This window comes from Adelges cooleyi, unplaced genomic scaffold (assembly GCF_023614345.1).
Source record: "Adelges cooleyi isolate 19-005CV unplaced genomic scaffold, UGA_ACOO_1.1 ACOO_flye_CR_arks_rails_tigmint_CR_PRNA_448, whole genome shotgun sequence".
NCBI classification, from domain to species: domain Eukaryota; kingdom Metazoa; phylum Arthropoda; class Insecta; order Hemiptera; family Adelgidae; genus Adelges; species Adelges cooleyi.
This window is the reverse complement of record NW_026096131.1, coordinates 35,081-48,933: the sequence shown is the minus strand read 5'-3', so window position 1 is coordinate 48,933 and position 13,853 is coordinate 35,081. Positions and strand designations below refer to the sequence as shown.

The following is a 13,853-nucleotide window of genomic DNA, read 5'->3' as shown; positions in this document are numbered from 1 at the left end:
CTGTGGACAACAAATGTATGTAGCTGAACCCTCGTCCCTTGAAAAGCTTCATTGATCGCCACCACCAGGAAGATTTATTATATTAGGTACATACCCACGAGGGGAGCAGCTGCTATTGCGCAGAACAGATCAGAACAAAGTACAATGACTCGCCGATTCCGTTTGGAGTCTGAACGTTAACCGTCGATGATCAATGAGAAAAATACAAAACGGTTTTTATTTACACTGTAGTAGTGAATATGTTTAAATTGTTAATCCCAAGCACCAGCCAAGGGGCATGGCACCCTCCACGCGACCCCTGTTGTAACAATAGCAGCTATTGTAATGCATCGTTCCCTACAAAATGGCCGATCGTTCGACCACGCGACTAGGGTGTTGCCCGCCGGTCGATCGAGCCTGCTGCTGACTTGCTTTTAAATTAAATACAATTTTTAAACAATATCAAATTTATTTTAAAAAAGTACATAATATAGCTCAAACGCTGAATACAGAGCGCAATCGGCTACCTGAACACCGGTAGTCCGTTTATTATTATGTCCATCTATCTAGTACAGAAAACGTTTTCTATGACTATAAAAATTAAAATGCAGTTATAATAATAACTGTATTACGCCTAATAGTAATCACAGTAGATTTATTACAACGCGTGTAAGCCCCAGCACGTTTTTGATACTTAGTAAAAATAATTATAATTTGATTTTTGAATTATATAAACCATATAGCTGTATAACGTTGTGATATATTGTTGCTATCACATTGTTCTCGGGCGATAAGCTTGGTGGACATCCATTATTTTATTACTCAACGTTTGATCATTAAAGCACAACGCCTTTATATACGGTGAAGGAAAACCATAGTGAGCTATCGATATTTGTATACAGTGATATCGATATGACTATGATACTAACATGTCAATACCTAAAGTATCGATATTTAACTATCGTTTTTGCCCCACCAGCAAATGGCTGTCGGTTTCAAATTTTCGTTAATCGATTATACGGAGTTTGTCATCTAATTACAATGTATGTCTATGACCAAGATCAAAATTAATGGATTAGTAATTATAGAGATAACTGATGATAACTATGATTTCATTGTTAATAGTAGATAAATTGAAATTTCAATGTCGAAAACATTAAGAAAACAATATTGCATTTCGATAAAAACTCGTTCAAAAGGCAATCAAATAAATTAGCATTTTTTTTAGGGGAAGATGTGACTTTTTTTTTAATTTTTAGCCCAATAAAATACCTTTCAGGTACGATTTCTGATTTATAGAGTTGCTATACTATTGTATTGGTATTGGTATACGTAAGGTATACAACTTAAGAGTTTATTAAAAAAAATTAGCGAAAAAAAACACAAAAATATTCATTCATTTTTTTTTACTTAATACCAAAAAATGTTTGTATACGGTGTGATTGATGTGTGACTTTTGTAGTTATTTTAATTACCTAAAAACTATAAGTACCTATAAGTACCCAAGTAGATTCTTGCTACATCTTTTATATATTTAGTGATGTTATAAAATATCAGCCTAATTAAATTTTTTGTTTGAGTACTTTATTTGGAAAATAATTAGTGTAATTATAAATTTAAATTTTTTTCTCAGAGATGAGTACCTTACATATTTAACAAATTTCTTATAAATAACTTTCCTATCTTATTTTATTAGACGTATAATTTCAAGAGTCTGAATTTGTTAAATTCTGTTTGACATTTATCTAGTTGTTCAGATTAACCAAGTACAAAATAGTCGAATTATTGTTTTAAATCAACCAACTGTTTTACACTTTCACACATTTGTTTAAAGAATAATCAACAGATAGTCAAATGGCTAACAATATAGCTGATATTCTATTCTTCAAACAAATGTGTGAAAGTGTAAAACATTTTTTTTAATTGTCGGTGGACAACGGTTGGACTATCACTTTTTTTATTTTAATATAAAATATTGTTGATTAAATATTTTAGTTTGAAAATTATGTGTATAGTTATAATGTGAAAATATTAAAAATTTTAATTAGAATAGTATATACAATTAATGTGAATGTGGAAAAAACCTCATATTATTAGTACCATTGAGTATATATATACTCAATGATAATAGGTAACATACACCACTGTTATGTTTTAACCTATATCAATGCTAACGCATTAGTGTCTCACTGAAGTAGAATATTCTCTACCAATACAGTGTTTGCAAAAAATCGTTTAGATTTTTATAATATATCATATCTAATCGTTTTTTGCAAACACTATACTAGTAGGATTTATTTAGTAGAACTATTCTGTGGACATTTTAAAGCCAGTTCAACTCAATACTTAACGTTTCCTATACGAACATCCCCTTGGTGTTTCAGTAACCCGGACGAAGAAAATTTGATAAAAACACGCTAGACACATTACGTAAATAACGTTTGAGTGTATTAACACATCAAATCTATTCAATTTTTAAACTTAAATATGAGTTAATATAATAAGTTAAAAATGACAAAATATGGATACTATCTTGGTTTAAAATTTAATTTTAATGCAACAAGTCCAATACCAGAACTCTAAAATTACATATTTTTTAATATAATATTCACATACCTATCCCTAATTTTGGAATCACTATTACATTTAAAATAAATAAAATAGTAACACGAATGATTAAATTGTTTTGTTCTAAACCAAGCAGCAAGTTTGTGCATAATGTTCTGCTGCCGAACCAGCTCAATATTATTTACAACTAAGCGTATACACCCAGTTCAAAAATTAAAGGTTAGCTTAAAGCAGGTCAGGACTGGGCCACTGTTCTATAATACAATTGTACGTGACCGTGAAATGGGCTGACCTAAAAGCTTTACTGTTCAGGTTGGGTTTTTAAGGATACCAAATTGAAACTTAACACAGTAAGCAAGAAATTATTGTTTATCATAATTTCATAGCAAGTGAATAAAAATATATTTATTTTTGAATGTATTAATGTATAACGATGAGTACAAAGCGAAACCTTACAAATTGAAAAAAAAAGAAAAGCCAATTTTTCAACTTGGGAGGTTTTTTGTGCAGCCATCAATAAGTAAAATATATTATGCCTGAAAAAATTACACGTTTGAGAATATTTTAAATCAATAGCTGAATTAACCTCCATGTGGTCGCATCTTAATTATCTATACTAGTCTCTATTCTCTAGTTGATAGGTTGTCCACTGTCCACACAATAAGCAAAAATAACATTTATCCCACTCAAAATTGAGAGCGGTGTAAACACCACAATTCAACAGCCAACAGAAATCTCAAAGGCACCACTGCTTGCTTTAAGGTTAAAGAAATGTTAATACATTTAAGCCGAACAGTATGATAGTAGTTGTATGATCAGTTAAAAGAATAGGTTTTCTTTTCAAAACCGTGATAAACAAAATAGTCTATACATATTATTATAAATGTCAACCGCTTCAAAGCGCTCATATAAACGAGCACACAATAACGATATTTTGTACATATAATATTTTTTCATAAATCCTACTAACAATTAACAATTTTTTTCGATGCCGATTCGACAAATTACTAGTTTTTTTTTTTAAAATTATAATACTACTTAAATAATTCAAGCCTTACCTTTACAAGGTATAATTTATCGTACCATGCGCTGACTGCCACACAATAAAAAAAAATATATTTTGCATTGACGATTAAAATATAGTAATGTAAATTGTAACTTTTGTTCAGACGGTGCGAACTGAGAAGAATAAGAGCACATTGTTGTTTTTTTTTTCGGAAATACGTTAAACGACGACACACGGCAGCGACGGGAGTCGGCAAACGAATGGCATAAACCCACCACCACTGAACTATATACAAGGAAGGTGCCCAATGCATATTTCCCATGTAACAAAAGTGACTAGCCTCAGAGGCCGCCATGTTGATTCGGTTTCGTTATTTTACTTGCCGTATCTAACTTTGTTCAATAATTTTCGATGATTGTTTCTGACTTCATATTGTCGATATCATTTTTTTTGTTTTAACCGCTGATAAAAGATAATGAAAGAAACAACAAAATTGGTACTCATGCAGAACATTAACGATTTAATAAGTTTTTGAATTTAGAAAATTATTAAGTATAAATTATTTGGTAATAAGTGAAAATGTAAAAAGAAGGAAATTATTATCAGTCCGTAGTTAGTGGTTACTAAACATTCTGAAATATTGCAAGTCGCGTCAATGTTTTTATTTTATTTTTACCTATTATGTCTTCGTTAATTTTTTTGGTTTCGTGAAACATTCGGATACGAAAATAGCATAACGCTATTGTTTTTATTAGTTGTGTTTTGTGGTTATAATCACAGTCATAATTGTGACTGTTGAGAGCAGGAAACAAGCCAAGTGATACAACTTGTGAGAAAACAGACACTGCTATACATAGGCGGACTTAGGGGTGGGCTAAAGGGGCATTAGCCCCCCCCCAATATGTGATTTAGCCCCCCCGAACCCAATTGGTTTTTTTATTTTAGTAAAATTCTTATTTAATTTTCTATTACCTAAAAAAGTATAAAAACCATTTTTTTTCAAATGTGCTTTTTTTTATGTATATTTTAATACTTAGTTTTTTTTAGACTAGTTGGATAACGTTTGATTGTGGTTTATGTGTCATTTTACACAAGACAACTTCTAATGTTTTATTATCCTGGCGGCTGACCGCCAACCGTCTAGTGGCAAGACCTATTGGGAGGGTATGATGAAGGGTTGTTATTGTCATTGTAGACTACTTTCCACAGCTAAGTATAAACAAATACAAAATATAAACATTGTATATATATCTATATATAAGGCAAACTTATCGCAGATATTATAAAAATAGTTGAAAACCCGTGGTAAAATGAAATGGTTTTTTTTTATGTTAAAACATTTTGGGGTATATGCCATGCTAAAAATAATAACCGATTCATTGTCTATTTTACTGCAAATAGTACAGATAGTGTTTTTAATACATAAAAAATATTTCAGTTTGTTTTGGCAAATGGAGCTTGTTATATACTTAAGTTGAATTAAAATTACTATAGTAAATTAAAACACAACAATTTTACAGTAGGTATTATTTTGAAGGATAAATGTTTAAGATAACTTTTAGAAGTCAAATTTTAACCTAAATATTTAGTTCATCCATTAAGTATAGTGACACCAAAAACTGGTTTGTAATGTATTAAATAATTTTTGTGTTATTTGCTTTTTAAATTATAGACAAAGTAAGCGGATGGAAATAATAGTATTCTAGCCCTTTTTCTCACCTCGTCGAGAACATAAAACTAAATTTTAGTTTTTTTTGTAAATTTTTTAGCTAAAATAAATAGACAAAATAATGTAAAGTACATTTAAGTTCATTGGGTACATTTGTTCCCCTGTTAGATATATATATTTTTTTTATTTAGATAGCTATTATTTCAAAGACATTTTTGTGTGATATTTAAATCAAATATCATATTTTTCGTTACTTAAATCTTTGCTTAGCTGACAATTACCACTAATAACAATATAAAATATGTTTTTTTTTTATAATAGAGAACTATAAATTAGTATTATCAGATAAAACAAGAAAAGTAAATAAGGGACGATAATTGTGAGCGGGAAAATATATCATATAAGTACATTCTAACTAATTTTAAGGCGTACAAATATTATTTTTTTCTAGTTTTATAACTTTTTAAATTACCTATTTTCTCAGTTTTGGCGGAAGTTTGATAAAAAACAACTCAATGTAATTTTAGATTGTATTAATAAGACGGATTCCAATTTTCCTTTTAATTTAAAGTTTACCGTTTTCTTTATAGGCGTTAAAAGGTCAATTTTTGATTGTGCTATTAGAATTATAATTATAAAAAAAAAATTATTAACACTACTACAGTAGCGGCTTTGGTTGTTATATTTATATTTATAATTTATAAATTAAATGTACTATATAGTAATAATTTCGTTATGAGTTGATAATCAACTTCGATTGTAATATTATACATATTGCATTAATGAAAAAAAATGACAAAATATAGCTGCCCACACATACGTAAAGTGGAAAATTTACGAAAAATAAATATATTGTAGGCTACATTAGTGTCTAAATATTGTCTGGGACTAAAGCCCCCCCAAAAAACCACCTATGCTGCTATATAGTATACACTGTATATAGTTCAGTGCCCACCACCTTATTAATCTTTGCTAAGTCCAAACCTTGTTATCAGTTATTATCATTTGGAAGAACTGTTATCACAGAATATCGTGTGCTGTTATCACTTATCAAACAGCAGCAGCTACTCTGATACCGGCCACATGTCAAATATTCAATATTATATTGCCGTATTACATTACATTCACTTGTTTTGTTTCATGTGGCTCCGCGTTCAACGTGAATTAAACAGCAGACCTTTCATTTATAATATTATATTTTGTTTGGGAAAGCTCACAGCTACTGCTGTGCCTATTACACGTGTCAGCGTTACTCGTTGACGCAATAGTACTGCGGTAAGCAACAATTTTGGATAAACAATTTTGTTTTGTTTACAAATTACAATACAGTTTGATGTGCGTTTAACGACGTTCGGGTTAATTATCTAGAGCATTCGTTAATTTTACGGAGTACCTCTTCGATGGCGGAAAAAATTTACCACCGGCGTTTGGGTGAGTAAAAGTACTTTAATAATGCTCTATTAGCTTCACTGATCCGAACGGATTGAGACAGAAAATATGTCAATAATTTAATCTAACCAAAAAAAAAAGTAAATCAGTACAGTAAATTAGTATCAGATTCAAAGTAAATCTTAATAGATGTTAACTATACGGTTGAAGTAAAAGTATATACTTTAAAAAGAATTTGTCATTAATACTAAATTATATTGTTACGACGAAAAACAAACAATACAGACAATCTAGCTACCCTTTGATTTTGAACAGTTAAACAATTGATTTTAACAATTAAATATGTCCTGAACGTGATTAGTGTAACCTATAAAAGTACAAAATAATTCAGGTACAATATTCATATTATACAGAGTTCAAAATACAATTTTAACAAATATATTAACATTTGTCCTAGTCAATATTGTTACGTTATGCTTTTAATAATAATGTTTTATTATTTTATTTAACATTTTTAACACTGTTGTTGAACATTACCCGAAAAATGATTTGGCTGCAGCTATATTTATTTACTTAATACATAAAATGTTTTAAAAGTTTTATTAAATTCATTTTAGATCAGCATTCCTTAAGTGTTATTTTTCAAAACTTGTTTTTTAAGATATTGTCGGCCTAATTCAGGTATGATGATTACGAATTACGCCGACGACGTATAAAGTTAACCTAAGATTTACATTGAAGTCAAAACTAAATTACCGTACTAAAATGATTATATCAACTATATAAAATTTAAAAATGTTCTTATAATTTTTTTTTATTAAATTTTTCGTGTCTTGTTTTAGCCGCTTCACATACCACTGCTAAAATAGCATCAATCGAGATTAAAGAGACCGAATCTTCAATCTCTATAAATGGTGTACAAGTGCCAAACTCGTATAAAGATATAGATTTGACCCGTTATATAGCCAGGCTAGTGTCAAATAAACATGGCACATCGAATAAAGGAAAAACCAATTGTTCTTATTTGTATGGGAAAGACATAGAAGAACAATTGTTGGTAGACAGTTGGCTGAGTTTTGTTGTCGACGATGAAAAGAAAAATCAGGTCGAAAAACTTCAGTATTTGGATAAAAGTTTAAGTGCTACATCGACCACATCAAAATATCTGGTTGGTACGACTTTGACCATAGCCGATATTGTGGTATTCTGTTGGCTAGAAAATTTGCAAGACAAAAAAGCCATTTGCGTGTCAAACAAGCTCACTCACGTTGAAAGATGGTCACAATTCATTTCCTCTTTGCCGTCTTTCAAAAATGCCGAAGATAAAAATCAAAGTCAAACGAAAAATTCAAACCCTGACACGAAGGAACAAGGGAAATTTGTTGAACTTCCTGGAGCTGAATTGGGAAAGGTCGTCGTTAGGTTTCCGCCTGAAGCAAGCGGGTAAGTTTTCAAAAACAATAGAACACATTTATAAAGGATATTACAGTTGACAAGTAGGAACGTGTAAAATGTGTAAGTGTACCCTTAACAATGTAATTTTAGGTACTTGCACATCGGTCATGCAAAAGCCGCACTTCTTAATCAGTATTATCAGGAACAATTTAAGGGACGTTTGGTTATGAGATTTGACGATACAAATCCAGCCAAAGAAAAAGAAGATTACGAAAAGGTTTCTAGCTGAAATAAGCCAAATTAAATTTTAAGTTTAAACGTTCAATTACACTTTTTGTTGTAGGTTATTTTGGAAGACGTAAAACTACTTGAAATCAAGCCGGACGTATTTTCGTATACGTCAAATTATTTCGACAAAATGATTAGCTTGTGTGAACAAATGTTAAAAAAAAGAATGGTGTATGTCGATGATACAGATCCGGAAACAATGAAACAAGAACGAGAAAAGCGAATAGAATCGAAAAACCGCAACAATTGTAAATATTTATAAGTTTGAAAATGGATTTTAACTTAAATAATTTATCTTGTAAAGATATCACGTTTAACAAACAAATATCTTCCATTAGCTGTCGATAAAAATGTGAAATTATGGAACGAGATGCTGAGCGCGACCCCTACTGGACTGAAATGTTGTGTCCGAGCCAAAATAGACATGCTCTCGGACAACGGATGTATGCGGGATCCTGCGATTTACCGTTGTAAGCCTGAGACTCATCCTCGTACTGGAAACAAATACAAGTAAATCAAATATTTCTTAGTTGTTTCTCGTATTAAAACATGTTATACTTAAATATTTTAATTTCTTTATTTTCAATTTATAGGGTCTATCCCACGTACGATTTTGCGTGTCCAATAGTGGACAGTTTGGAAGGTGTGACACATGCTTTACGTACAACTGAATACGCCGACCGAGATCAACAGTACTATTGGTTTTGTGACGCGCTGGAATTGAACCCTCGGCCTTATGTCTGGTCGTACAGTAGATTGAACATGACCAACACTGTTTTGTCTAAAAGAAAATTAACGTGGTTTGTTGACGAAGGCTTGGTGGATGGCTGGTAAGTGGTAAATCAAATTTCTAAAGGCTAAATCGATAGATTAGTGCACACTTATCATGTCGCAGAATTGAATTTGTTCAGGAGAGCGAAACAAAGTTTCTAACTATTTGCTTTAAATTTAAATTTATTGCTATTATGAGATCAAACATTTTTCAGTGTTAGTCAGTATCAAATACTGATGGCTCATTGATATCAAAAAGTGTATTTTGGAAAAAAAGTCTACTTGTGATAAGTGTGCATTAAGCCATCAATATAACAAGTGCAAACATATTATACTCTTACGTTTAATTTTTTTTTTTTTTATAAGTCGTACATTTTACTGTTTCGTGTCAAACAAATTATTTACAATGTAATTTGTTTGTCTTTTAAAGGGACGACCCACGCATGCCTACTGTTAGAGGAGTGTTAAGGAGAGGTATGCAAGTGGAAGCTCTGCGTCAATTTATTATTGCTCAAGGATCTTCTCGTACAGTCGTTACGATGGAGTGGGATAAAATTTGGTCGATTAACAAACGTATAGTAGACCCCGTTGCTCCACGTCATACTACGGTGGAACTAAACGCATCAGTTCCGGTCTATGTTGAAGATGTTAAAGAACCGTATGTTATAAAGAATGTACAGAGACATCCAAAAAATCCTGACTTGGGCACAAAAGACGTATGGATCACTCCTACGTTGCTTATCGATTATGTTGACGCCGAGGGCTTGGCTAGTAGTGGCGTTGGAGCTAAAGTCACGTTCATAAACTGGGGAAACGTTATCGTGACTAAAATCAACAAGTAATTATTATAGAATTCTGAGTTCTTTTTTTTGTTTTTTTGTATTTGTCGTCTTCTATTTATATTTTATACCAGTTCAATTTTAAATATAACCAATTAGGAGTGTTAATATATTTTATTGATTGATTTTTAGAAATTCAAGTGGCAAGATTGAATCGATCAACATAAAAACAGCATTAAATGATACCGATTACAAAAAAACCACAAAACTTACATGGCTGCCAAAAATTGTACCTGCTGAAAACAAATCTTCCGACGTACCAGCGCTTGTACCCTGTTTTTGTGTATTTTTCAATCACTTAATAAGTAAACCTGTACTGGCTAAAGATGAAGATTTCAAACAATATGTAAGCGACTTGGAAGATCTATCGTCGTGTAAGACTCGTTTAGAAGTACCAATGTTGGGTGATCCAGAGTTGCGCAATGTGAAAAAAGGCCAAGTTATACAGCTGCAACGTCGGCCTGGTTACTTCATATGCGACACTCCCTATCAGCCGTTTAGGTATTTATACATTTATGATTTTGTTTTTTTTTATATTTAATATTATTATAGGCTATGACTTAATTTATTATTGATAAGTAGAATACATTTTACCAATATTCTTTTAAACATAATTCAAATATATTTTACACAAACATTTTTAGGATTTTGATTTTAGTGTCATTGTATTAGCATCAAAATTACTTAATGTTATTATTAAAAATACTGAAAACATTTTTGTCACACTCCAATGTACCGGGGGGTCCAAATAGGCTATTCAGAAATAGCGCTTATCTGTTGTTTACCCTGACTCATATTTTCTTCATAAATCGTAATTTCCTTAAAAATATAGAAAATGTACATTGTTTGACTCGATACTATTTTTTTTTTCAGTATTCACACAAGCAAAGAATGCCCTGTAATCTTGTTTTCTGTACCAGATGGTCATACCAAGCAACAAGCAACAGTAAGTAGTGGTAATTCAGCAGCATCAGAAAAAAAAAGCAATCAAGCTCAAACTCCAAATTGTGCAAATACTACCAACCAAGAAAATGAACTTTACACTCGTGTGACCGAACAGGGAGACAAAGTTAGACAGCTGAAATCATCGGGTGCTAGTAAAGACGCTGTATCTGAAGCTGTTAAAGCGCTCTTAGCATTAAAAGCAGAATACAAACAAGCTTCTGGAAAAGATTATCAACCTAATCAGCCCCCAGCAAAATCTGCTCCCACACCGCCGACAAATGCACCTAGCACTACCAACCAAGAAGAGCAACTCTATGCTCGTGTGACCGAACAGGGAGACAAAGTTAGACAGCTGAAATCATCGGGTGCTAGTAAAGACGCTGTATCCGAAGCTGTTAAAGCGCTCTTAGCATTAAAAGCAGAATACAAAAGTACTGTCGGTAAAGAATATCAAGCTGGTGCTCAAACTTCTAAACCTCAATCAGCGCCACCATCTCAGAAAAATGTCGGAAAATCAGATAAAAAAGTAGACCAAAAGAATTAACAAGAAAAATCAACAGCTTCTGCAAACGCCAGTGAGGCCGGTGTGAAGAAAATTACTCGGTTAGGATTAGAAGCCAAGAAGTTTGTAGATTTACCTGACTGGTATTCTCAGGTGTTGACTAAAGGAGAGATGATTGAGTACTATGATGTTAGCGGTTGTTATGTATTAAGACCATGGTCGTTCGGTATTTGGGAGCAGCTACAAAAATGGTTTGACAATGTTATCAAAAGGCAATTGGGCGTGCGCAATTGTTACTTCCCAATATTTGTGTCGAAAGCGGTTTTGGAAAAAGAAAAAGCGCACATAGAAGATTTTGCACCAGAGGTAAGAGATTTATAAAAAACACTTTAAATTTTATACCCATAACCACCTTTAACAAATTATAATATACAATATTATAAATTATAATATTACTGTTTAAATACAGTGATATGTTAAGGTTATATATTGTTCTTAATTATAAAGACAACGATTGTTTCAATTCATTGTGTTTAATAGTTTCGTTGTATGTTTAAAAATTACTATAGGTAGCATGGGTAACAAAATCTGGCGATACAGAATTACAAGAACACATTGCTATCAGACCTACTAGTGAAACTGTTATGTATCCAGCATTTGCAAAATGGATTCAATCCTACAGAGATTTGCCTTTGAAGTTGAACCAATGGAATAATGTAGTGGTACGTATATGATAAAAGAAAAAAATGTTATTGCGTCTCAATTTTGTTGACAAATTAAATTGAGAGAATAATTCGAATGTTAATAATGCAATTATTAAAATAATTTAAACCCATTGAAATCATTGAAATTGTCCTAATGTTTTCTTTTAGCGCTGGGAGTTCAAACATCCTCAACCGTTTTTGAGGACTCGCGAATTCTTATGGCAAGAAGGTCATCATGCGTACGCAACCCAAGATGAAGCCGAACGGGATGTACTCAAAGTCTTAGGTAAATCATAATCGTCAAAAAGGAAATGGTCTTACAGCAATGATTTCTTTTCAAAAAAAAATACTGCAACATTGTCGTTGGACAGTATTGAACTGTCGAGTGTCATCGTTTCGGAAAGAAAAGCGCTTCTTGTTAACCCGTGACAAATAACTTGAGAAATTTGATTTGATTGTAGAATTTTATGCCAATGTGATGTTTTAGATTTCTATAAACAAGTGTACGAAGACTTGCTTGCGGTACCCGTGGTGCCAGGGAAAAAAACCGAAAAGGAGAAGTTTGCTGGCGGCGTATTTACCACCACCGTCGAAGCCTACGTTCCGGCGAGCGGTAGAGCCATTCAAGCGGCCACCTCACATTACTTGGGAACGAATTTCGCACGAATGTTTGATGTTCAGTTCGAGCATCCAGACACTCATCAGCCTGAGTACGCTCATCAAATATCTTACGGCATGACGACACGGACCATTGGAGTGATGGTGATGGTGCACGGCGATGACCGTGGTCTTCTGCTGCCTCCCAAAGTCGCAACGTTCAGGTAACGGAAAACAATGGGATTGTTTATGTATTATAGTTGTTGTTGTAGCTGGACGGATTGGTTTGAACTTGATAACAATTGATTTCAGGTCATTATCGTACCGTGTGGCGTTGGCGCCAGCACAGAGCCGAGCGTCAAAGATCGACTGTTGAATTTGTGCGATACCGTGAAAAACGCACTCTTGGGAGATCAAGATCCGGTCCCGTCTCCAAACAGTATTCGAGCGGAGACCGACTTGAGGGATAATTATTCACCCGGTTGGAAATTCAACCACTGGGAATTGAAGGTACTATAAATGTAAAAAAAATGTTTTCTCATGTTTGTTAACACTTTGTGTTTGTTTTTTTTTTTTGTAGGGAGTTCCGCTCAGAATTGAAATCGGACCTAAAGACATGGAAGCCGGCCGTCTCATTAATGTAGAATATTCGTTACCAATACAGTGTCTGCAAAAAATCTTTTAGATTATTATCATATCATATCTAAAAGTTTTTTGCACATACTATACTAATAAGATTTTCCTTGCAGAATTTCGCTGTGGTCATTAATTTGGCTTTATAGTACACTCGACGAAATAATGTACTTGTATTGTATAAATTTAATAATAGCATTAAGAGCATTTTGAGTTGTTGGCTACAAAAATAGGTATTAACCAGTAATAAAATAAATTCCGGCGGTAATAAATAAGCAAACATACACAATCGTGTAAATCATGGCGTAGCTAATATATTATTATATTATGTGCGTGCATTTAAAAATAATAATAATCTAAAACTCACCTTAACGCGGCCCTTTTTTCATAGCATTCAAGAGCAGACTTGGGCGGCAGTTTTTTCCAGGTCGTGGACGATGCACAAATGAACTCTGTGTACAATAAATGTATGTAGCTGAACCCTCTACCCTCGAACAGCTTCATTGATCGCCACCACAAGGGAGATTTATTATAATAGGTACATACCCACTAGGGGAGCAGCTGCTAT

General features: G+C 32.6%; 1 pseudogene; it reads left to right on the top strand.

The window, feature by feature from the left end:
* The first annotated feature begins 6,290 nt into the window (after positions 1-6,290).
* On the top strand, positions 6,291-13,583 carry LOC126842171 (bifunctional glutamate/proline--tRNA ligase-like; annotated as a pseudogene).
* Positions 13,584-13,853: the final 270 nt, after the last annotated feature.